General features: G+C 43.6%; 1 long non-coding RNA gene across 4 annotated transcripts in view; it reads left to right on the forward strand.

Annotated features, from left to right (window-relative positions):
* LOC119459597 (uncharacterized) overlaps window positions 1-24,067 on the forward strand; it is a 58,751-nt gene extending 34,684 nt beyond the window's left edge. The window contains exons 1-5 of one of the 4 annotated variants that reach the window (XR_007467902.1): window positions 794-945; window positions 7,662-7,809; window positions 10,118-10,306; window positions 11,737-11,916; window positions 23,792-24,067. This is a non-coding gene — a long non-coding RNA (uncharacterized LOC119459597). Of the gene's footprint in view, window positions 1-793; window positions 946-1,458; window positions 1,481-7,661; window positions 7,810-10,117; window positions 10,307-11,736; window positions 11,917-14,232; window positions 14,385-23,791 lie in introns of those variants that run through there. The other 3 variants (XR_005193697.2, XR_007467903.1, XR_007467904.1) reach the window with 3 other exon arrangements.
* The last annotated feature ends 516 nt before the right edge of the window (window positions 24,068-24,583 follow it).

Below are 24,583 nucleotides of genomic sequence, written 5' to 3' on the forward strand. Positions count from 1 at the left end.
GCTACGGCGATAATTTTACAGCTATATCAAAGCATGGTACAGGAGAGTCATTCATTTTTACCCTCATCGGATTGCTGTTACGTTCGGGAATTAGGTCAATGACATCATGTTAAATATGTGAATTTCATAGTCACTTTAGTATCGGCATGGTTAAATTTAGTAAATCAGCTGATAAGATATTGCGCCAGAAAACTAATTCTAAGGCGGAGAGTGGCACATTATAAAAACCGAGCGCAGCACGCTATTTCGGCGATTGGGCGGCTTCCTCCTTACCACATAACAATAGATGTGGGTGCTAGGATATGTGGGAAAATTATTAAGGCGACACAGCTAAGGCAAGGAAGCTCAAGCATTAGATCTTACCTTCCACGCAAATCAAGCATGTAAGAAAAGCGTACAATAATTTAGCTGGTCTCATCTTAAATCTACTCGGCTTAAAAACATCGAACACGCTGTAAGACCATTGTTAGCCGCCGGCGTGTCTCAACATATGGGGACAAGCCGGCTTGTCTCCAAAACTTTTGTCTCTTTTTTATTCATGTTTCATCTTCTGCGAGAAATACTTGCAGATCTTTTTCAGCCATGGAACAATTCTTTATCTTCTATAGCATTTTGCTTGCTCTCCAAGAGCAGTATTTGTGAACTCCGTGTGGTGGGTTCCAGTGGAATCTTATTTTTCATTGTCCATTATAGTCGATGCAGTACATTTTACCACGTAGGCAAGGCAATATAATATTACCGACTTTGCTTTTATTGGTGTTCGTTTTGTTTGAATACCGCAACACGTAGGCATTCACGACAAGACATTGCATTCACCTAGCAGCATTTTCAAAGAATATCCTCGAGGCAACCGAAGACCCAACGTAAGGCAATCGTCGACGTGACACGAAACTCGAATAAGACTCTGACCTATACTAATCTTCTGCTCAGGATCCTTACACGCAAGTAATTTAGCAAGTTCTTACGAATCGCATGCCATCAAAGAAAGCATCTTCGATGCTTTCTACAGAATACAGTTTTTACAGAATATGCGCACATTATATACAGACGTTATTTGTTGATGTCAAAAAATTGGTACTGGAACACAAACGCGTAAGGCCTGTAAAACTCAGACATGTACGCAATTTGCGCACACGCAATTCACTTGGCAAGTTTTACAATCATGTCGACATTATTGGAACTGCGCAGCTGACACCAAAACCTGCTGACTGAACGAAACCACGAAGGCTCCTTACCGTTTCGCATTGTCAACGTCCTTCGAGGCAACAAAGCTCAAACCTCGTGTAATGTACATTAGTATGGTAAATTCAATCTGTGAAGGCAGGTCTACGGAGAGTCGGTGCACCCGTTGGTTCGCGAGAGTGCAACACGTTACCCGCCCAAAACGATCCTCTAAACCTAGCACAATCCCATAATGACGAGGAATTTTTGAAGGTAAATTGGTCGGCGAGTATCATTCGATGACACTCCGTTGTGCAAGGTGCATTAATACTGAGCTTATCAACTAACCTAATGATAGTTTGTTTTCTAGAGGAGTTCACCTACAGTCGTAAGCATGAAGTTTGCTGTAAATGCGATTTGTGCAATATTTTAACACGAAAGTGTTTTATGCCGGGGTCCACCAAGACTTCACTGACGTATTTCCGTCACGGAAATACGTCACACGAACATACACGAACATAATACAAAGAAAGAAACCAGAAGAAAAAGTTCCACAAACATGCAAAATTTGGAAATCGAACCCACGACCTCTCGGTCCGCGACGATAGATCGCCGAGCGTTTAACCCATTGCGCCACAAACGCATTTGCAGAGAGCTACACAGACGCGCCTTATATATCTAACACTCCTCCGTGTACCCGCGCTCTTGCTCGGGGCGGTGCCGCCGCCTACGAGCAGAAAAGAGAAGTACTGCATTATGACACTAACGCGCACCGACAGTGAACGCTTCGGTGGTCTCAGCACTACGACGCCTCGATGCCAGCATTCGAAGGGACGCTGGCATCAAGAAGCACTACCAACGCGTTCTCGCAGAAGCACTACTAGGTGGCGTTCACCGTACTCAGCACAGCGGAGCGTGGCCTCCGCAATTAGCTCTGAAAATGTTTCTGAAGTTGATCGCGGAGGCTGCAATTACGACGCGCTGTACGCGCTGATTTGACTCGGTGACGATTCAGTTACGTGCTTTGTCTTGCGCGTTGTATTAGTGTGTCAGTTACGTGCTTCGTCTTTCGCGTTGTGCTAGCGTGTGCAGCGTAGTGCAGCTTCCATATGCACGACGGTTGCTCATGGTCATCGACGTTGGTAGTCGTGATGGAGGAGACGTGCCACCAGGCGTCAGCGTGGGTGCATCAACGCCTAAGGGCGCTTTAGCCACAAAACACCAATAGACATTATATATCAATGTGCAATAAACATTACACTACTTCTGTGAAGACACGTTTCACTTTCGTGTTCTATACCGATTCCTATATAAGAGGGATCAACCACATTTTTTTTTCTTATACTAACGAATTTCTTCAAGTGACTGACCTTAGCATACTCAGTCTACAATGGCTTCTTGCGTCACAGTGGGTCCTGAAGGATTTTTACGAAGCTGTAGCGAGGTGAGGGGGCGGAATACAATGCCACGTTGCGTTTTCCTTGTGAGGAACGTGTGTCACACCGATGATAGCTTGTATCCTGAGCTCTGTTTGCCTTCCAAACTTTTGAGGTGTTCTTGGTACGTGGCTTGCTTGGAGTTGTCTTGAATTCGCTGCTGGTGAATGGATTATTTTCGCTTTTGCATGAGGCCTTCCGTATACTGCAACTTTCAAGAGATGGTTTGGGATATTCGTTACCAGGGACAGGTCGGAGTGCGTCCTAAGGATAGTCGGTGGTAACATTGTTGTCGGTTAAAGACAGTTTCTTGACGGGGTGGCGAGCAGGTCGCGAGTGGTGGTAACGGAGGCGAGAGATGGCGAGCGATTTAAAAACCAACCAGCGAGACGTCGTTTTGTCAAACTTTTTCTATAGCGGAGTGCTTGGATGTGGCTGTCCGGTAGCGCTACTCCTTAAAACTGCAGGGAATATCGTAAGCTGCGAGTACACGGTTTACAGAACCATGCTAAACCAGATACCTTCTTCGTTAAAGAGATGGGCAGAGCGGCAACTGCGGTTATCTCTTCCTCGGTTTGTCTTCGAAGCTGAGGGGTTGTGTAGATTCGGTTGATTTGCGGGTAGTGCTTCGTAATAATGCTTGAGACTTGTCACTTTCTTACATCAGTTGACTACGCAAAGTCTGACATTAGATCAGTTTCTATACGGAGACTTACGTCATGGCTGTTCGACGTTGGTTCCACGTAGCTATCATTGGTTCCACTAGGGTCCTTCAATACATTTATTCTTGCCACGAAACTTCAACGCACTCTATGGAACCGTGTCCTGTAGTATATGGGCACCCCATCAAAGGAGTGCGTCCGCAGTGGACGCATTCCGGCGATGGCTCAGAAAGAATTATGGGCGTCACAGTCGACGCCGGATGGACGCCGTTAGTGTTCTGTGCACTCGCCGACTACTGGACTACTGCGCAAGGGTCTACAGGTATTGGCAAATACTGAATATATTTGTTGTGCTGGCAACACTGCCCAAATAAACAAAGATGGCAACGACATCCAGGTTCACGGTGGCGTTCTCGCTGCGTTTCATCGAAGCCGAAATTGTCCTAGCTTCTGATTAACTCATTGTGATCGGTCTCCGTGATTTCAGCGATGAAACCGCGGAAATGGTTTCGCTGTGCATGCAAACGTCAGACCTCCCTCGCAAGCCACATCATTCTTTTTAGAGGGAAGCTGTTTGTGACTAGGATCCCGCGATTTCTTCGTCTCCGTCAACAGAAAACTCAACCAATCACAGCGGAAGGTGTGCGCAGCGTGCGCCACTGGGCTGCTTGCAGCACAATTAGAGGGCGCTCGCGACCACGCATTAGCTAACGCCCTCGTAAGCCACAAAATCAGCGAAACGAAAAGATGGGGCGATACCGCTTTCATGTTCCCGCATAGCTTGTCGTGAGGCTTCACGCATCCGCGGCGGCGTCGGCCTTGCGAGGGAATGAAAAAAAAAAAACCAGAAAGCTTGCCTTCGCGCATTGCGTTCGCCGCAAGCGTTTCCCAGTATCCTTTACGGTTGCATAAGTTGCAGTTGCCGGGAAGTGGCAACTGTAGCATACGGAGCAGGGAGTGACGTCACTACACTTTCATATGTAAACGTGGAACCCGCCTAGCAACTGATTTCATTTCTTATCTGATAGCACTACGGAAAATCCACGCACAGTTAGGACTCCCGAAGAGCAACGTGAACACGATGAGCGGCTACGTGAACAGCAACGTCATATGCACAACGGCGTCGTGCTCAGGCTCGGCAGGAACCAGTTCAAGGCTACGTCACATTGATCTATCGGATCAGGCGACACTTCAGCGTCGCCGGCCAACCACCTTCACAACGTGGATGGGAGCCCATTTTTTAAAGACAAAGGTCCTTTCAAGTGATCCGCATGTTAAAAAGGAAGGTTCTGTGCGTTACGGGTCTCTGAAAAGTTCAAACACTTGTTCCTGTTCTTGCTCCACTGCTACAGGTACGATACATGACTGTTTTTGACCGTCATTTAAGGAACTCCGCACTGCGACTCGGTTTGCAGTATACCGCATAGCACCCCACAATTTATAGGCAGTAACGTCTGGCGTGGCTTCAGAAAATAAATACGGACATTGTGCAATTACAAAACGAGCTTAAGTACTGTTAAGTCTTGGGATAGAAACAAACAAGAGTTGCGTTTGTATATCTGGCTGTACCTTTCTCTTTATAGCTAGCGGATCTCTAATCTACGTATCATGCTCGCAGTACGCAGTGTCCCTGGTGGGGTCCAGGCTTGCGAATGCAGGACACGCCCACCGTTCGTGGGAATTCGCAAACTCGGTGAAACATCAGAAGTAAATAAGAACCAATAAGACCAAGTTGAGTTTCTTCCAGCAGGTTTCCGAAACTGAGCGAGGGTTTTCTTTTGACCAATGTTGCTTGTGTTACCCTAAATGCATGACTTGCAAACAAATCGAACCAGTTGTGATAGAAGTTAGCTGTGTGCCCACAGTCGGAAAGCAAACTAGCGGCGCTGTGGCCAGGTGGACTGCTCCAAATCTGTAACGGGCGCTACTTGCACTTGTTTCTGAATTTCTATGCTAGCGAATAAACTTTAACATCACCGCGCTGAATGAGAAGACAGCATGTCCAGCTCACTGCGCTGTACTAAAGCATGTTATCAAATGATACGTCGCCTCGCAGCATACTGTATGTCGTGGTAAATGTGTCATGATCAACAGCTAGTTATCGTTCCTGGTACCGGCGCTTGCGGACAAATGTATAATAGCGGGAATATTCCTGCTGCTTAAGGCAGCAGGAACACTAATGCATGGGCAGCAAACTGGACTAACGAAACCGGATGAAGCTTCAGCATTCATCACTAATCTAATAAATCCCCTGCCTAAACAAAGCACAATCTGCGGTTTGAAACGGCAGCAGCACATTTAAAATATGTAAGAAGAAGCGTGTAGCATTGTGGACATTACACTCGTACTATGTTGAGGCCTCTTTATTCCTACTTGGAACTTACTTGAATAAATGTAGCAAAGACTTCCAGCATACCGCTGCATTCTGTAGAATAGTAGTCACTCGAATTGCATTCACCGTGGCAACGTTTCGAGAATTTTAGGGTTTCAAGAGAGTGCGCCTAATACTGAATTCAATATATAGCCCACGAAATATCAATTTTCTAGAAACAGATGGGAGCATTACAATCAAGGCCAGTAATTACGATAACGTTCTTAAGCTAGAATTGTTCATAATAATTCACTCCAGCCAATCGTTATGTTGGGCATAATATTACCGAAGGTTCCTTGCAAATAGTAAATTTCACATACCAACAAAACAATTCGCTGATTTCACCCCAAGTAACGTCATTGGAGTTGTGAACGTATATGAAGTGATCGCAAACATTCAATGGAAACGTCTTCTACGGGCCAATTGCCCAAGATTACCACGTTCAAAGTTTTCAGAGCGCACTGCATCTGTGGATGCGTTAATTAAGCATTATAAGCACCTAATGCGAAAACAATTCGTCCACCCTTCCACTTCGTGAAGATGGTGATCTTGTAGCTGTCGGTTATTCCTAAGGGCTACAAGCGATTGCAAAGTGCAGAACATCTACGCTTCAAGCCTCGTGTGCAGCAAGATGAGATCTATCGTAACTGCGCACGTTAGAGTGCGATTAGGCAGATAATAAAGAATCCAATAGTGACCACACCGAGGAACTTTACTGATTCAGAAACATACCAAGCCACTGCTTCAAAGTGTTTGCCAAAGAAAGATTGAAGTGAAAAACACACAGATCCTGATTAATTTCTTCAGAGGAAAGTTAGGATAGCTCGGAATATATTTGTAGCCCCGCTTTTAAAACCGGCACCGTATACGCTGCTCGTGATGTTTTGGCCATATATCGGTAACAAACTCCGAAAGCGTCTACATGTCCTATGAAGCTGTGGCTAAAGATTGGTGCAGTCCACCCAATCCCCGCCTACGATATATCTGCCGTAACAGATGTTTGCTAATCCGTACGAGTACCACGCACATCTATTGTAAACGGGAAGGCAACGGAGGCAGCTGCGGGAAGTAATGGACTTGTCTACATGATCAAACATGGGGGTAGAAATGAAATCGCCGTAAAACGGGTCTGCAAACCATCTCGGCTAGTCAACATGTGCTCTAGAAATAGAGGCAACCGTTATCTGACGGCAGCTCATGGAAGCTGACGACAAAACCGCAGTGCACAGGAAATGTTTATAGCTCATGATTACTTCCCACACCTACCGCTTTTCTTTCTTTCTAGTTGTATTCAGAGCCAGAGGTTCCAATTGGAGGCGTAATTATCAGCGTTAACTCACGTCCATATGGCGAAGACTGGTAATGTTCCCCACGAAGCCCTCCTCCTAATGCGAGGCTACTGTCATTCACCTGTGGCAGGACCGTTGTGTGCTAACACTGATAATTAATCCCGCTCTCAGCACAGACATTTCAGGCGCTATTGTAAAGCATCGATCAGCCGTCTTTAAGCAACCCGTGAGACGTAGCTGGTATTCCGCCCAGAACCAGGCCGAATTTTCAATAGTTTTTTTCTTAAGTTGGAGACCCGAGGAAGTAGGCTAGGTAGATATACACCACCTGGCGGAGTTAGGTTCATATTTGCATTAACAGAAGCCAAAATACCAGTAATCAGGCTGTCTTTTGTACGCGTGTTAATGATGGGGGTAAATACCTTAAATGACAATTGTCTTCATCTCAAGAGTGCCGAAATACGAGTATATACGGCGGACTGCAAAAAATATATCATATACTTTAAACTAGATTTTGTTTCTTTTGTGCTATGGTTGGCGTTACGAGGCAATAGATGAGTATAAGTAACTTGGAAGTTGTGCAGTTTACCGGTACGCATTATGGCCTTGTTTAGAAGTTATAATATTGGGTTTCTTTTGACAAGAAATTAAATTGTTTTGCCGAGAGTGTATGCTCATTTTCACGCATACAGATGTCTAAGACACGTGCGGAATATCATTGCCTGGGTTTTTGTCAATGCAGAATTGGCACCACATGGTTGGAGTGAATGAAAAAAGAGCTGAAAAGTATTATCGAAAGCTCCGTGCTATCATTATATAAAGTGGGATATTAAGAATGAAGGATACAATTGAATTCTTAGTTTTCGCCGCCACTGTCTTCAGCGTTTTTGGTAAGTTTGCACACTACACAAAAGTTAGATGTTGTCATTACAGACTTAGTTTATTGACTGTTATTATAAATGGAAACTCTCTCACAAATTCATGAGGTGCGACAATGAGAATTATTCGCAGCGTGGAAGTGCCTACAACGGACCACAGAATGTTGTCAAGATTTAGAGTGTTGGAACGGGAGAAGTCTTTGTGAGAATTTGGGCATGTTTTTATAAGTATTCGCATTACTAGTACACTCATTTTATAATATTGCTAGACGGACATAAAGCGTGTAAACTGGAACATAGGTTCAGCATAGTGAATAAATGTTGAGCAGCGTATAACAGGGTATACAGGGAGCACTGTGCAAAAATGAAGACGAATGATAACAAAATTAAACGGCAATTTATCCCATTGTCTTCTATTAGCCCGCTATCAAGAAAATATTCTATGAGCTATATAAATCCCATTATCTTCTTTGACTGAAACTACATAATTTGACAAGATCGACAAGCTCACAAGCCTTAAAGTGACGTTTACGTTTCTTTGCTCAGATAAAGGCGGTCAGCTTTACATGAGCGTTTTATCAAGAAGATGTGCTTAAAGACAAGGGGCTGCATGTGGCAGTGAACGAGCCCTCATATATGAATGAATGACGCGGCTGCATGAAGCAGCCTGTGTATTCTCTTAAACTCGCACGTAGCATGCTTTGAAGGTTTCTTGCTGTGTGTTTTCTGCTAGAATTAGTGTTATCTGACAGGAAATAACTGTCCATTACTTCTTCAACGTGCAAACTTAACAATTTCATCTGAGCCTCCTGGCTTAAGAAGTGAGCTATTGTACTGCTTGCACGTGTGCTTCTGAACATATTATGAAGACATGAGTTGGCTTAAGAGTGACAGAGTGGACGTGTGCTTGTGCCACATGAGTGCACTGTGCTCTACAGCGAATCCGCATACTCTACAGTATGCTCTACAGCGAATCCCGCGTGTGTGACACAACCAAAAAACACTAGCGTGCAGCCCTAGTGGTCGTTGGATCATTGGTTAGTCCACAATTGATGTTCACTTCTCTACTGCGTACTCCTCACAAATGGTAAACATATTCACTACAGGTTGGGTATGGAGTATGCTTAAAAGGTAAGGGTTGCACATGTCATTTAGTCAACAGATGTTAAATATAAACGCGTCAAGTTAGGAATTCTTACGTGTTGATGAAAGGGACATGCCTACTGTAAGCAACAGTCTAGGTCAAAGAAAATGCTAAATTATCGAAGTAAACACCGTGAATGTTAAAAGAGGACAAGCTATAAATTTGTTATTTAAATATGGTTCTTCTTTGGAATGGCCTCACGGCCACGCTTGCTTTTCGTACACTGAATATTGCGAGAGCGAAATCACAGAATCAGTTTTTACGAAACGCTTAATAAGTGCATCAGTACTGTGACCCCAAAGTTCTTTGGAACATGGTATACCGTCTGCATTCTTGGAAATGGGATATTTGCGACAACACACTGCGTTCTGGTAAGAATGCAACACGGCTGCGTATTCAGCCATAAGACTGCGTAACAGCAACGTAATTGATTTTTACACAACCCATTTCAAAGGAAAAGGAAAGTGGAAAGGAAGACATGTAGACACCAGAACACTACTACTGATACTCTGATTTCAACTTTTACACTGAAAAATTCTCAAATGTTCATTCTTTTCTTGGCAAAGCTTTGTCGTAACATCAAATATTGAACACTGCCATTAGTCATCTCTATGAAATGTGTCGTAGCAAATGCAACATGGTTTTTTTATTTTTACTAAGCAAGTCATTCTATGTCCCATGTCAGTATGTAGGAAGATGGATAATATGTCGGAATATAAAAGCATTTACAAATGCTTGAAAAGAGTAAGGCCACTTCAGCAGAACACTCTACAGACAAGCGCACATAGAATCTATTTTTCGATTTATTGGTAGCTGTCATCAAATCACAAAAGATATGCAATTTGGTGTCAGTTTATTGGCAATTTCATGAGCGAACCAGTGAAATAAAGAAGATGTCTTTAAAACAACATTTGATGCAGCAATCTGCACATTTTGCAGCAATAAATACAGATTTTAAACTCCGGTTATCTTTTAAAGTACTTTTACGTAGGAATTGACTGTGCATGCTGTAGCTACTAGGATATCGCGATCAACGTTTGGTTGTGCTAAAGCAATTCATAAATTTTAAGGTGAAAATACGTAGGACAGGAAACACACGTGCATTTTTGCATCTGTGTGGTAACAGTTTCTCAACTGACTGCTTCATCTGCTATTCAATGCAACTTACGTCTCTAGCGGCAAATCACACAACGCCCAGATACTGCTTGAGGCCGAAAGCGCCTGGCAAGATATGCGGGGGAGGCCCGTTTACCTCATGGTATTTCGATTCCCACAGTCGTGTATGCAAAGCCTTCACTTTCGGTGGATGCAATGGGAACCTGAACAGGTTTTCTTCCGAAAGACAGTGTCAGCGATGGTGCTTACGTGAGTACACAATCCACGCATTCTCTCCTCATGGTATCTGTACATGAATGGAATTTTTTCTGATTATTTCCCAAAATAAAATACGGCATTACATTTAGGAGCCAAGTGTCCATTCACATATCCCTCATGTAAGACTTTCAGTACAGGGTCCTTCAAGTTCTGTCAATAACTTTATAAATAAGTATCTGGTAGTGAGGAAAGGAAGTGTACATGGAGTTTTTAATACACTCGTTTTAAAATAATTTGTCGCGCACTTATGTTCATCCTGGAATATTGGAAATGTCTTGTTCTTTGCCGGAAAACCTACAGCGCGCACTTGGTCCTTGTATCTGTAATGACGAATTCTTTAAAACATTTCCAACTCCATCAGCTTACACTTCTGTTCCTTGCCCGTTGTTTATGACACGAAGCTCTAAAGTTCCTGTCAAACCTCTGTATTGTTTAAAGGTTTATTTTGGTGAATTATTGATCAAAAATCAATACGATTGGTTCTGATGTTTTATCATCGACGTAAGATCATGTAATACTCGATATGTCCCATGCAGGAAGCGCTATATATTGTTAAAACACTGTTTGCCACACCAACAGAGCCTTTCATTCACCCAGGTCATTCTGGGTGAATAACCAACGATTGAACAAGTTTAAATCAACCTTAAGCATTTGTGTGGTAGTATCATGTCGTCCGTCATATACGAAGAGGTGACAAACATCCGCCTCCACTTGGTCGCAATTGCATCGGTGACTGTAGCGCATTGCATTTTTCTCTGTGTACAGTGTAAGTTCTTACTATTTCTTTTTTATTTCATGGTGTAATTCTTGTTTTCTGGTTGGTGTTTGTGTCAGCTTTAGAGTTTCCATCATTATGTACTTTTATTTTATTTCCAAATATTGAATTACGGAAGCCGAAGGCAAGCCCTTATTTACGTAATGCATTCATGATAAAATCACTATTACCGGTTCGCCAACTGTTTGAATGCAAGATCACGAAGTATTATTTGGAAATATTTTATCACACAGAAAGCTAATACACGCAGCGTTCCTACCCCTTATTACAAAAGCTAAGGGATCAAACGAAGTACGTGTAATTTTGCTTCAAAAATAATCAATGACACAATATATCATTGTCGATTCAAAATGTGTGATAGGTATACGTTGTCTGTCCTTTTGCATATTTGCCTTAAGCCACTCTACACATATCCACACGGAAAGACGGGATACATGGTCCCAACACCTTGGACACCTGTATTCGCAGCGCGAACCCATGACACGTCCGAAGGAGGGAAATTACGCGTGCGTTGCCCTGCGCGTTGTTCAGATTTCTTTTTATTTACCGTGTGCCGATCTATGCCTCGCCTCAAGGAATGCGCTAAGGGGCTCCGCTATGAGGACAATTTCAAATTTACCCAACTATGGCTTCTACTTCTTCTCAGGTGGAATTCCAGAGAAACCGCTGTGTAGCTTGGATCAAGTTCAAGGACATGGCATCGGCCGCTTCTTCGCCTGGTCATATGACTCCAAAGTAGACCATTGTCGTCCACTTCTGTACAGTGGTTGGGGTGGCAATGCTAACAACTTTGGAAGTTGTCTTGAGTGCATGAATAGATGCAGTGGTAAGTTTGAGGCTGTCAGATTTTCATGGCTCATCTTCTCCTGATGGCGAGGTCATTACAATAAGGTTTGATGAACTTGAACAATATAAATTACGCCATTGCGCAAATATTCTACCACCATGCACATTAGGTCGCGAAGTGTAGCAGGGAGCCATAAAGCGCAAATTGACCGCCAGTGTACTCCACACAAACTGGATACTCGTTAACGTAATTAGGGTAAAGAATACCGCAGAAAACCGCTAATAGAGGAAGGTAAATAGGCTCAGCGATGACAACTTTTGTTGAGCCTTTACAATAAAAATAAGCCCGAATGCCCATGAACGTCTGATTGCAAAAGCTGGGCTGTCAGATACTCGAAGGCAACAAAGCTCTCCCACAGCGGTGTGGGAGAGCTTTGTTGATGCACGCAGTCACGTTAGCCGCAATTTGGCAAATTACACGATTTTTTATAAAGCAACGACGCTGCTGACAGCATCAGTGAAATATTGTTGCGCGTTCAAAGAGAAACCATGACTGCTATTGCGACATGTGAAATTATGCAGTTGTGACGTTTACAGCCACCCAGAGAGGCCATTGCAGCAATCTTGAGGAACAACGAGAACTTCACTGCTCGTTGTACCAATACTCGAATACTGCCCATTCCCGGGAAATGTTACATTTTGCTATATAATTTATACTTCGGAGATTATTGTGAAGTGCACAGACAATTTATGCAATAGTTTTAGTTTGTAAACGTTTTGTGCGGATACAAACGGGGAAGAAGAAAAGGAGTAACACAAGGACGAGCGCTTTCGAACAACTGTTGGAAAGCCCTCGTTGTTGACCAGTTGTTAGAAAGTGCTAGTCCTTGTGTTACTACTTTTCTTCGTCCCTGTTTGTTTGCGCACAAAAAGTTTTAAAAATGAATCTGTTCCAACTAGGCCGACTCGCAGTTATGCTCCAGTTCATAGTTTTACATTCTAAGAGTTGTATAGAGCATAGGCTTGTGAAAGTTCTATTCACAAGCATCTAACAGAAGGTATTCATTACGTCTATGTCTTAGAAGATACAGCAGACCTCCTGTGTTGACTCAGCATATCTCTTAAAGAAGCTATGTATCTATGATATTTCCTGACTAAAATATTAAGTGCAAAGCACTTTACAGGCCCGGGCTGTCGGTGTGTAATGTGATCTCATGTCGTCGTGGTCACGCGCAAAAACATGGTCAAAACAAGTGCAGAATTGATCAAAACCATTTCGAAATTACCTACCCTAATTCAGAATAATGCAAAAGATAAGAATAATCAAGCATTAAGCACAATAATTAGCAGAAACTCGTGAAAATTGTTAAAATCTTGTAATGTGATCTCATGTCATTGTGGTCACGCGCAGCAAATGCTTTGGAACCATGTGCGTGTAAGTTGACTTCATGTGCGCTGGCGGTTTCCCACCAGTAGTTTCTTATCACAGACGTTAAAACGGATGATGGATTGTTCAATACAAGATAAACACAAGGAAAATTTTTTCTACCTTGTAATACACACCATTCCACTTTTTGTCGCCCGTGATGTCGCAAGGGGGCAGCTGTTTTGGGCCTATCACTACAGTTGGAGATTACAAATAGGCGAACTCCATGCGTGTGAAGATGTGAAGATGTGGTGTGCCAGATGGTAAACCGTCCTACACAAGACAACAAATCAGCTATTGAAGTGAAATTTGCGCACCTATTATACCGAAATCAGCCAAGGAAGACGAAGCAAGATATTTTTGTTACCCGTTGACACGTCCCACCATGAGCCGCACATCACCATAGGAGATGCAACACATCAAATCGACAAAGCAACGCGAAGAATGCAGGGTTACCATCAAACCGAGAACGCGCAGGACTGGCACCGGTATTGGGTCATGCGCCTAGAAAATATATGCTTACCAGATAAACGCACGGGGCTGATTACGACAACGAGAAATTGGCTTAGGATTTCCGTAAAGCACAAAGCCGTGGAGAAACATTGCCTACTGATGTTTGTAAAGCTTTGCGAACGACCCGCATCTAATCTCTGCTCCGTTATGTGTTATTAAAAACGCCTTTGAAAAATAGTGGAGTAGAATGCTCCCTGGAAAGCTCTTTACAAATAACATTTGTAACAGTATGAAATACCATTTCCGCCTGGACCTTACTTAGTACACTAACTTTATTGGCAAGACATTGAATTTTTTTATTGTGCAACTTGTTATGCAATGCATTCGCGAAAGGTAGTGCCGGAATATGTCACCATATGTTCGATCTGGTAAAAAAAAGCCCTTGTTGCCTCTTGCTGCTCTTATTTTTTTTTTCAGGAAACGAATACGCTACGTATATATGCCATATTCTGAATTATCAGATTATGGTGTACTACTACAAGGGACTTCCATTCAGCTTTGGCGGACATAAATGAACAGCGTGATGTTGTCTTTCGGTCAAAAAGAAATAAAAAAATTGGAGTAGTCAGTTATAAGAAACTCTAGTATCACCTAACTAGGAGTGTAGAAATATATTCCAGTTTACGCAAAACAGTTTACGGGGCTGGTGAGAGAATCTTAAGGCTGTATTCTGTGCTATAGTATGTTCTGTTGTATCGTGGCTACACGCAAACCAAGCTTACGCGGTGATTAGCGCTTGTAGCATTTCACATTTGTAATCTACCGACGTACCTCAACTCTTCACACTCTCTACCCCAAACAGGTACCTAGATATTATTTTCTGCGGCTATGTCTTTCCTTTGAACACAACGTATCTTAAGTAACACCTCTCAACAAGCATCAACGTTGCGGGGCGGAGCCGACCACTTATGGCAAACATTAAAAAAATGAAGCCGATATTCATGTGCAGCATGTTAATAATGGGCTTAGCCAAAAGGACTAAGTTCAACAAAGGATCCAAAACATGAGCTGCCTAAGTGCTGTGGCATTCGTGTTATACAACTTTAGTGTTCAGCTGCCCTCGACTCATTATTTACTGAAAAACTCGCATTAAATTCAGACACTCTCTACAACGCCGACAAATCGCCCACGTCCTTCTCTGTTCTTCCACCACGTGCAAGATACCTTGCTTAGTCAATTAAGGACATCGGGTAAGCCAAGCGCCTAGTATTACGCAGGAAGAAAAAGGAGCCACGCGAGCCTTCAGTAAATATAATAAAAGTTTATAGTTATACCTAACATTACCCGTATTTCCGCCGAATGGGAGCTTCTTGTCATGGGGTCTTCTGCATTCGGCATCGATTCCAAACGTTAATGTCATCCTTAAAAATCATCATAACATACTCATGCAGAGTAATCGCGCCAGAGACGTATTTGCGGAGCCGCCACGCACTGTTTACTGACCATGAAAAAATTTACGCGACATGCTAACGTCTTCTAAGATAACCAAACCAATTCACATAGGCTGTCATCCTTGCAAGAAGTCATGGTGCAAAGTTTGCGCTTACATGACAACATCGTGGAATGTTATGAGCAGCGCGTCAAGCTTTAGCCTTATAATAAAAGGGAACTTCCGACTGCGACACAACAAATGTTATCTATTTAGTAGAATGCTCAAGGTACAAGCTGCAATACACTGAACAAACATAAACAGCCTTTATATTGCGTTTTAGCAATCATAGATGGCATGTTGTGAGCGTTCCTAATATTCCGCTATCCAAGCATGTCTCTATCCAGGGCCACTGTTTTGACAAGTTAAGGGCCAGCATACTTGAATCTGGTTTCAAATCGCACCACGAAAGGGAGGTGCGCAATTCATTATTAATCCATAAATTTCGCGCCGTGGCCGCAAGGATTAACGAAAATCAGGGCACTTTAACCTCTTTGTCCACCAAATAGAGATTCATAATCCTATCGTCCTCAGAGGAAACTGCTCATTTTTATAGTTACTGATGTGTCAGTCTATTATATGTAACCTTGGAAGAGTGATATTAAGGATTTATTGCTGTCTCATTTTTCTTAGAACTTGTGTACACACCTTTGTGGCTAAGCACTTTTGTAAACCCCTCCTTTGTTGCATTTGTTGCTCTACGAACCTGTCGCTGCGATCATCCCGTGGTGGATTATCAGCATGCTTGAATGATGATTCGTCACGGTGCAAGTACCCTACAGTAAAAAGCTGTCGCTTGTGAGGGCTGTTTGTTGTTTGCCCATGCTTTTTTTTTTATTAAAGTTATGTGTCATCTCGTTGTACACCCTGATCTTCGTGTGTATATGGTGGGATACATTTGCTGCTCTGCGAACCTGTACAAACCTGCTCTTACAAAAATGCCGTGGGGTAGAAGTTTGTAAATCACGTTTGACGCGTGCGATGCTGATTCGACACGGGCTCATGTACCTTACAGCAACAATGTGACGTGCTCCCCCCCCTCCCCCCAAATGCAATGTAGGTATTTAAGCGCTACGCCTTATCATTTCATGTATTGTTCTGACGAAGGCCGCATCCGAGCCGAAATTTATAAATTCAAGTAGTGTGTTTATCGTACGTGCGTCAACCTACAAGTTCCTATATATATATATATATATATATATATATATATATATATATATATATATATATATATATATATACTCAGTGACGTCATCCCGCTTTCATATATAAAATGTAGACCAGTCTAGCAACTCGTTGCGTTCATTTTCAGACTGCCGCGGGCAGACCACGGAAATTACAGGCACCAGAAGCACAGCGCGAATACAATCCTCGACCATGTGTGGTATTTGATACAGCTTCACTGGACATTCACGTTCGCAGGGCGGGATGGCGGCCAATTTTTTTATTAAAGCATTCCATCGGTGATAGCCGACGCAAAATCTCCAAGATCCTTCTATGTTTTTAAGAAGAATCACTGGAGCTACCCATGGATTCGCTGACTCTTGTATGACTGCCTTTTTCATCATTTCGTGCGCTTGTTCGTTGCTAATCTGGCGCTCTGACGGTGAAAGGCGATATGGCTTTTGTGCAATCGAATTTGCCGAACCCTTGTTGATGGCATGGCGTGTTCGAGCCGCGGGAATTTAAGGTATGTTGTCCTTCTGCGCAAAGTCAAATACCGGAACGTGCTTCAAAAGCACACCTATACTCACTACCAAGGGCCCTTTTGCTACCATTCACAAAAAGGCCTTGGCGAACTGTGGCCATCAGGTTCTTACGGCACATCTGTAAGTTCAGCCACCGATAAGGACGCGTGTCCCCTGACGAAGGCTAATTTCAAGCCATCTGGTAATATCACGGGATCCTTAGAACAGTTTACGGTCAATAAGCCAGCGCGTTCGCCTTTGATCGACACCACACAATGTAGAACTAACACAATCTTCACATAGTTAATGTGCATACGGTGTACGGTAGCACCGAAGCTGTCAGAATCGGCGCCGCAACAGACAACGAGAAGACAAACGGTAGATGATGCAGGTGCGACCGTATCGCCACAAACACACAGTGTAGTTTCGTGATCTACAGGCTTTTACAGTAGTCCTGAAGGCATCATACCACGAATGAATACCTTCCCGTGCGGCAGTCGACAGTGGCGCCATACTCCCGCAAGAAGTCCATGCTGAGAATAGCATCATGGGTCGACCACGGAATAATGTGAAATTCTGTTGTAATAACACGGCCTCCCAAAAACACGTCAGCACTACACACACCAATAGATCGCAGTGGCTCGCCACTCACTCCACACAAATTTTAAGCTTCGTCCCATTTAAACAAAACCTTTCAACCGAACACGTCTTTAATATTAGATACACTCCTGACCGAAATTCTTGCCCCTGTGTCCACCATAGCCATCACAAGTACATTATACACAAAAACGCACACTTTGTTTTAAAGTATCAACGCAGGAGGAATTTCAGTTAGTAGCACATCGCCAGTGACCTTACCTTCATCGGCCGCGCTAGCTAATTTTCCGGTGACGAAGGGGACGTTGTGCGACGCAGTGGTGAGGGAGAACGGGGAGCAAGACGTTGCGATGCGGGTGTCAAACTCCTGTCAGCTGCCAAGGACCGATTCCGGGAGCGGCTCGGCCAGTAGTCGTCGCCAGATGATACGTGTGGTGGCCACGGGACACCATGCACGGGCGGTTCGGAGGGCGGTGAAAACTCTGAGGGCTGGCCATACCACGTGGTCATACGCTGGTTGCAAAACCGCGATATATGACCCGCGACACCGCAAGAAAACACACCGGGAGAGGTCGAAACCTTGGTTGTTCTTCGATGAACCGGATGTTATCATTTTCCCTTATGTAGTGGGTTAGTTCGTGGCATGTGTCACGACGATGCATCGGGCGTCGATAGGGCGTGCGCTGAGCGCGTTGGTCACAGCGCGGAATCGAAGGGCGTGTTTTTATCCTAGACTGTGGGGCTACGCTGCAATCTACGGCCGTTGCGTTAACCATCGATTGCGCCGAATAAGGCGTAGTCATAACCTCACGTGACGTGTGCACACCATGCGGATCAGCTGCTGAACGCGACATTTCTTCACGGCGGGAAAGTTACTCGCGGAGAATCTGTAGGATGGCCGAGGGGAGGTCAAGGAAAGGGCTCATGTCCACACAGGCAACCGTCGTAACGTTTGCCAACCGACCAAACTTTGGCGTAATCCGACGCATCTTGAGCATTTCAAAAGTCCTGCAATACCGAATGACGTGGGACACAGAATTGACGCTTTCCTTTCTAATTAGAAAATTACACACATAATCAGCCACTCCTTTCAGCAAATGTCCGACTTTATCTTCTTCCGGCATGCGACCACTGTCCACCTTGTACAGCTTTAGCAGTTCTTCAATATATGTGGGGCATGTCTCACCTGGTAGCTGTGCCCGTTGAGACAGTGTCTACTCAGCACGCTTCTTTTTGGCGGCTGAGTCCCCAATACACGCTTTTAACTCATAAAAAAACGTTCTCACGTCGTAAGCGTGTCCTCGTGGTTCTCGTACCATACGAGTGCGGTATCAGTCAGGAAGAACACCATATAGTTGAGCTGAGTGGTTGCATCCCACCCGTTGGACTTGCTCACTCGTTTGTAGTGGATGAGCGACTCCTCGGCATCTTTTCCCGCTTTTCCTCGGAAGGTGGGTAGAACTCGGTAGTACTGTAGCGGGCTACTAGTCGCTGCCCTCGGAGCGGCTCCTTCTTCAGGCATGTCAAAGATGGTCACGGCAGAAGGCGGGAGGCTGCAGCTTTGACGAAGCTGCAGCTATGATGGTTCCATTGTTGTGAGCTCTTACCCAGCACCTGCACCATTCTGCTACGCGCGAATGAGACTGTTTATCACCATTACGGCTGGAAGAGGCCGTTTATTTTAGGTCACGAAGGTAAGCTCAAGAGCGGTCAACTGGTTGAAGAACTCAACTTCGTCCTCCCTCTCTTGTCCCACTCGGAAGCGCAAGCAAGTTCATCGGTCGTCGTTTTCCTGACGCATGTGCGCAACAATATATATATATATATATATATATATATATATTACGAGACAAGGTTAGGCAGACTCTCCTTTATTCTCTCGAGCGAGAACCCCGCTACCAGGCTCCAAAATGGTGATGATATGCAAAACGGTATGTACAGATGAGAATATGAAACGTATGAATAATGCTCACACTAATGTCCCGGCGCGCGTAAGCGGCCCGCCAGGCCGCGACCTAGCCAGGAGGGAGGCGCCGAATGAATCGTTTGAGACGCAAAACGTGAAAAATCTCCGAACCACGATAACGATGGTCGGAAGAAACCTCGATGGGAGTAACGCGATAGTTCACTGAGGATGTTTGTTCATTAATAATGTTGGGGCCAAGAAAGCGCGATACTGCTTGAGGCCGAAAGCGCCTGGCAAGATATGTGGGCGAGGCCCGTTTACCTCATGGCATTTCGATTTCCACAGTCGTGTATGCAAAGCCTTCACCTTCGGTGGATGCAATGGGAACCTGAACAGGTTTTCTTCCGAAAGACAGTGTCAGCGATGGTGCTTACGTGAGTACACAATCCACGCATTCTCTCCTCATGGTATCTGTACAAGAATGGAATTTTTTCTGATTATTTCCCAAAATAAAATACGGCATTACATTTAGGTGCCAAGTGTCCATTCACATATCCCTCATGTAAGACTTTCAGCACAGGGTCCTTCAAGTTCTGTCAATAACTTTATAAATAAATATCTGGTACTGAGGAAAGGAAGTGTACATGGAGTTTTTAATACACTCGTTTTAAAATAATTTGTCGCGCACTTATGTTAATCCTGGAATATTGGAAATGTCTTGTTCTTTGCCGGAAAACCTACAGCGCGCACTTGGTCCTTGTATCTGTAATGACGAATTCTTTAAAACATTTCCAACTCCATCAGCTTACACTTCTGTTCCTTGCCCGTTGTTTATGACACAAAGCTCTAAAGTTCCTGTCAAACCTCTGTATTGTTTAGAGGTTTAATTTGGTGAATTATTGATCAAAAATCAATACGATTGGTTCTGATGTTTTATCATCGACGTAAGATCATGTAATACTCGATATGTCCCATGCAGGAAGCGCTATATATTGTTAAAACACTGTTGGCCACACCAACAGAGCCTTTCATTCACCCAGGTCATTCTGGGTGAATAACCTTAATGATTGAACAAGTTTAAATCAACCTTAAGCATTTGTGTGGCAGTATCATGTCGTCCGTCATATACGAAAAGGTGACAAACATCCGCCTACACTTGGTCGCAATGGCATCGGCGACTGTAGCGCATTGCATTTTTCTCTGTGTACAGTGTAAGTTCTTACTATTTCTTTTTCATTTCATGGTGTAATTATTGTTTTCTGGTCGGTGTTTGCGTCAGCTTTAGAGTTTCCATCATTATGTACTTTTATTTTATTTCCAAATATTGAATTACGGAAGCCGAAGGCAAGCCCTTATTTACGTAATGCATTCATGATAAAATCACTATTACCGGTTCGCCAACTGTTTGAATGCAAGATCACGAAGTATTATTTGGAAATATTTTATCATACAGAAAGCTAATACACGCAGCCTTCCGACCCCTTATTACAAAAGCTAAGGGATCAAACAAAGTACGTGTAATTTTGCTTCAAAAATAATCAATCACACAATATATCATTGTCGATTCAAAATGTGTGATAGGTATAAGTTGTCTATCGTTTTGCATATTTGCCTTAAGCCACTCTACACATATCGACACGGAAAGACGGGATACATGGTCCCAACACCTTGGACATCTGTATTCGCAGCGCAAAACCATGACACGTCCGAAGGAGCGAAATTACGCGTGCGTTGCCCTGTGCGTTGTCCAGATTTCTTTTTATTTACCGTGTGCCGATCTATGCCTCTTCTCAAGGACGGCGCTAGCACCGTCATGAGGACAATTTCAAAGTTACCCAACTATGGCTTCTACTTCTTCTCAGGTGGAATTCCAGAGAAACCGCTGTGTAGCTTGGATCAAGTTCAAGGACATGGCATCAGCCGCTTTTTCGCCTGGTCATATGACTCCAAAGTAGACCATTGTCGTCCACTTCTGTACAGTGGTTGGGGTGGCAATGCTAACAACTTTGGAAGCTGTCTTGAGTGCATGAATAGATGCAGTGGTAAGTTTTAGGCTGTCAGATTTTCATGGCTCATCTTCTCCTGATGGCGAGGTCATTACAATAAGGTTTGATGAACTTGAACAATATAAATTACGCTATTGCGAAATTATTCTACCACCATGCACTTTAGGTCGCGAAGGGTAGCAGGGAGCCATAAAGCGCAAATTGACCGCCAGTGTACTCCACACAAACTGGATACTCGTTAACGTAATTAGGGTAAAGAATACCGCAGACAACCGCTAATAGCGGAAGGTAAATAGGCTCAGTGGTGACAACTTTTGTTGAGCCTTTACAATAAAAATAAACCCGAAGGCCCACAAACGTCTGATTGCATAAGCTGGGCTGTCAGATACTCGAAGACAACAAAGCTCTCCCACAGCGGTGTGGGAGAGCTTTGTTGATGCGCGCAGTCATGTTAGCCGCAATTTGGCAAATTACACGATTTTTTTATAAAGCAACGACGCTGCTGACAGCATCAGTGAAATATTGTTGCGCGTTCAAAGAGAAACCATGACTGCTATTGCGACATGTGAAATTATGCAGTTGTGACGTTTACAGCCACCCAGAGAGGCCATTGCAGCAATCTTGAGGAACAACGAGAACTTCACTGCTCGTTGTACCAATACTCGAATACTGCCCATTCCCGGGAAATGTTACATTTTGCTATATAATTTATACTTCGGAGATTATTGTGAAGTGCACAGACAATTTATGCAATAGTTTTAGTTTTTAAAACGTTTTGTGCGGATACAAACGGGGAAGAAGAAAAGGAGTAACACAAGGACGAGCGCTTTCGAAAACTGTTGGAAAGCCCTCGTTGTTGACCAGTTGTTAGAAAGTGCTAGTCCTTGTGTTACTACTTTTCTTCGTCCCTGTTTGTTTGCGCACAAAAAGTTTTAAAAATGAATCTGTTCCAACTAGGCCGACTCGCAGTTATGCTCCAGTTCATAGTTTTACATTCTAAGAGTTGTATAGAGCATAGGCTTGTGTAACTCCTATTGACAAGCATCGAACAGGTGTTCATTACGTCTATGTCTTAGAAAATACAGCAGACCTCCTCTGTGTTGACTCAGCATATCTCTTAAAGAAGCAATGTATCTCTGATATTTCCTGACTAAAATATTAAGTGCAAAGCACTTTACAGGCCCGGGCTGTCGGTGTGTAATGTGATCTCATGTCGTCGTGGTCACGCGCAAAAACAGGGTCAAAACAAGTGCAGAATTGATCAAAACCGTTTCAAAATTACATACCCTAATGCAGAATAATGTAAAAGATAAGAATAACCAAGCATTACGCACAATAATTAGCAGAAACTCGTGAAAATTGATAAAACCTTGTAATGTGATCTCATGTCATTGTGGTCACGCGCAGCAAATGCTTTGGAACCATGTGCGTGTAAGTTGACTTCATGTGCGCGGCGGTTTCCCACCAGTTGTTTCTTATCACAGACGTTAAAACGGATGATGGATTGTTCAATACAAGATAAACACAAGGAAAATTTTTTCTACCTTGTAATACACACCATTCCACTTTTTGTCGCCCGTGATGTCGCAAGGGGGCAGCTGTTTTGGGCCTATCACTACAGTTGGAGATTACAAATAGGCGAACTCCATGCGTGTGAAGATGTGAAGATGTGGTGTGCCAGATGGTAAACCGTCCTACACAAGACAACAAATCAGCTATTGAAGTGAAATTTGCGCACCTATTATACCGAAATCAGCCAAGGAAGACGAAGCAAGATATTTTTGTTACCCGTTGACACGTCCCACCATGAGCCGCACATCACCATAGGAGATGCAACACATCAAATCGACAAAGCAACGCGAAGAATGCAGGGTTACCATCAAACCGAGAACGCGCAGGACTGGCACCGGTATTGGGTCATGCGCCTAGAAAATATATGCTTACCAGATAAACGCACGGGGCTGATTACGACAACGAGAAATTGGCTTAGGATTTCCGTAAAGCACAAAGCCGTGGAGAAACATTGCCTACTGATGTTTGTAAAGCTTTGCGAACGACCCGCATCTAATCTCTGCTCCGTTATGTGTTATTAAAGACGCCTTTGAAAAATAGTGGAGTAGAATGCTCCCTGGAAAGCTCTTTACAAATAACATTTGTAACAGTATGAAATACCATTTCCGCCTGGACCTTACTTAGTACACTAACTTTATTGGCAAGACATTGAATTTTTTTTATTGTGCAACTTGTTATGCAATGCATTCGCGAAAGGTAGTGTCGGAATATGTCACCATATGTTCGATCTGGTAAAAAAAGCCCTTGTTGCCTCTTGCTGCTCTTATTTTTTTTTCAGGAAACGAATACGCTACGTATATATGCCATATTCTGAATTATCAGATTATGGTGTACTACTACAAGGGACTTCCATTCAGCTTTGGCGGACATAAATGAACAGCGTGATGTTGTCTTTCGGTCAAAAAGAAATAAAAAAATTGGAGTAGTCAGTTATAAGAAATTCTAGTATCACCTAACTAGGAGTGTAGAAATATATTCCAGTTTACGCAAAACAGTTTACGGGGCTGGTGAGAGAATCTTAAGGCTGTATTCTGTGCTATAGTGTGTTCTGTTTTATCGTGGCTACACGCAAACCAAGCTTACGCGGTGATTAGCGCTTGTAGCATTTCACATTTGTAATCTACCGACGTACCTCAACTCTTCACACTCTCTACCCCAAACAGGTACCTAGATATTATTTTCTGCGGCTATGTCTTACCTTTGAACACAACGTATCTTAAGTAACACCTCTCAACAAGCATCAACGTTGCGGGGCGGAGCCGACCACTTATGGCAAACATTAAAAAAATGAAGCCGATATTCATGTGCAGCATGTTAATAATGGGCTTAGCCAAAAAGACTAAGTTCAACAAAGGATCCAAAACATGAGCTGCCTAAGTGCTGTGACATTCGTGTTATACAACTTTAGTGTTCAGCTGCCCTCGATTCATTATTTACTGAAAAACTCGCATTAAATTCAGACACTCTCTACAACGCCGACAAATCGCCCACGTCCTTCTCTGTTCTTCCACCAAGTGCAAGATACCTTGCTTAGTCAATTAAGGACATCGGGTAAGCCAAGCGCCTAGTA

This window comes from Dermacentor silvarum, chromosome 7 (genome assembly GCF_013339745.2).
Source record: "Dermacentor silvarum isolate Dsil-2018 chromosome 7, BIME_Dsil_1.4, whole genome shotgun sequence".
NCBI lineage: Eukaryota > Metazoa > Arthropoda > Arachnida > Ixodida > Ixodidae > Dermacentor > Dermacentor silvarum.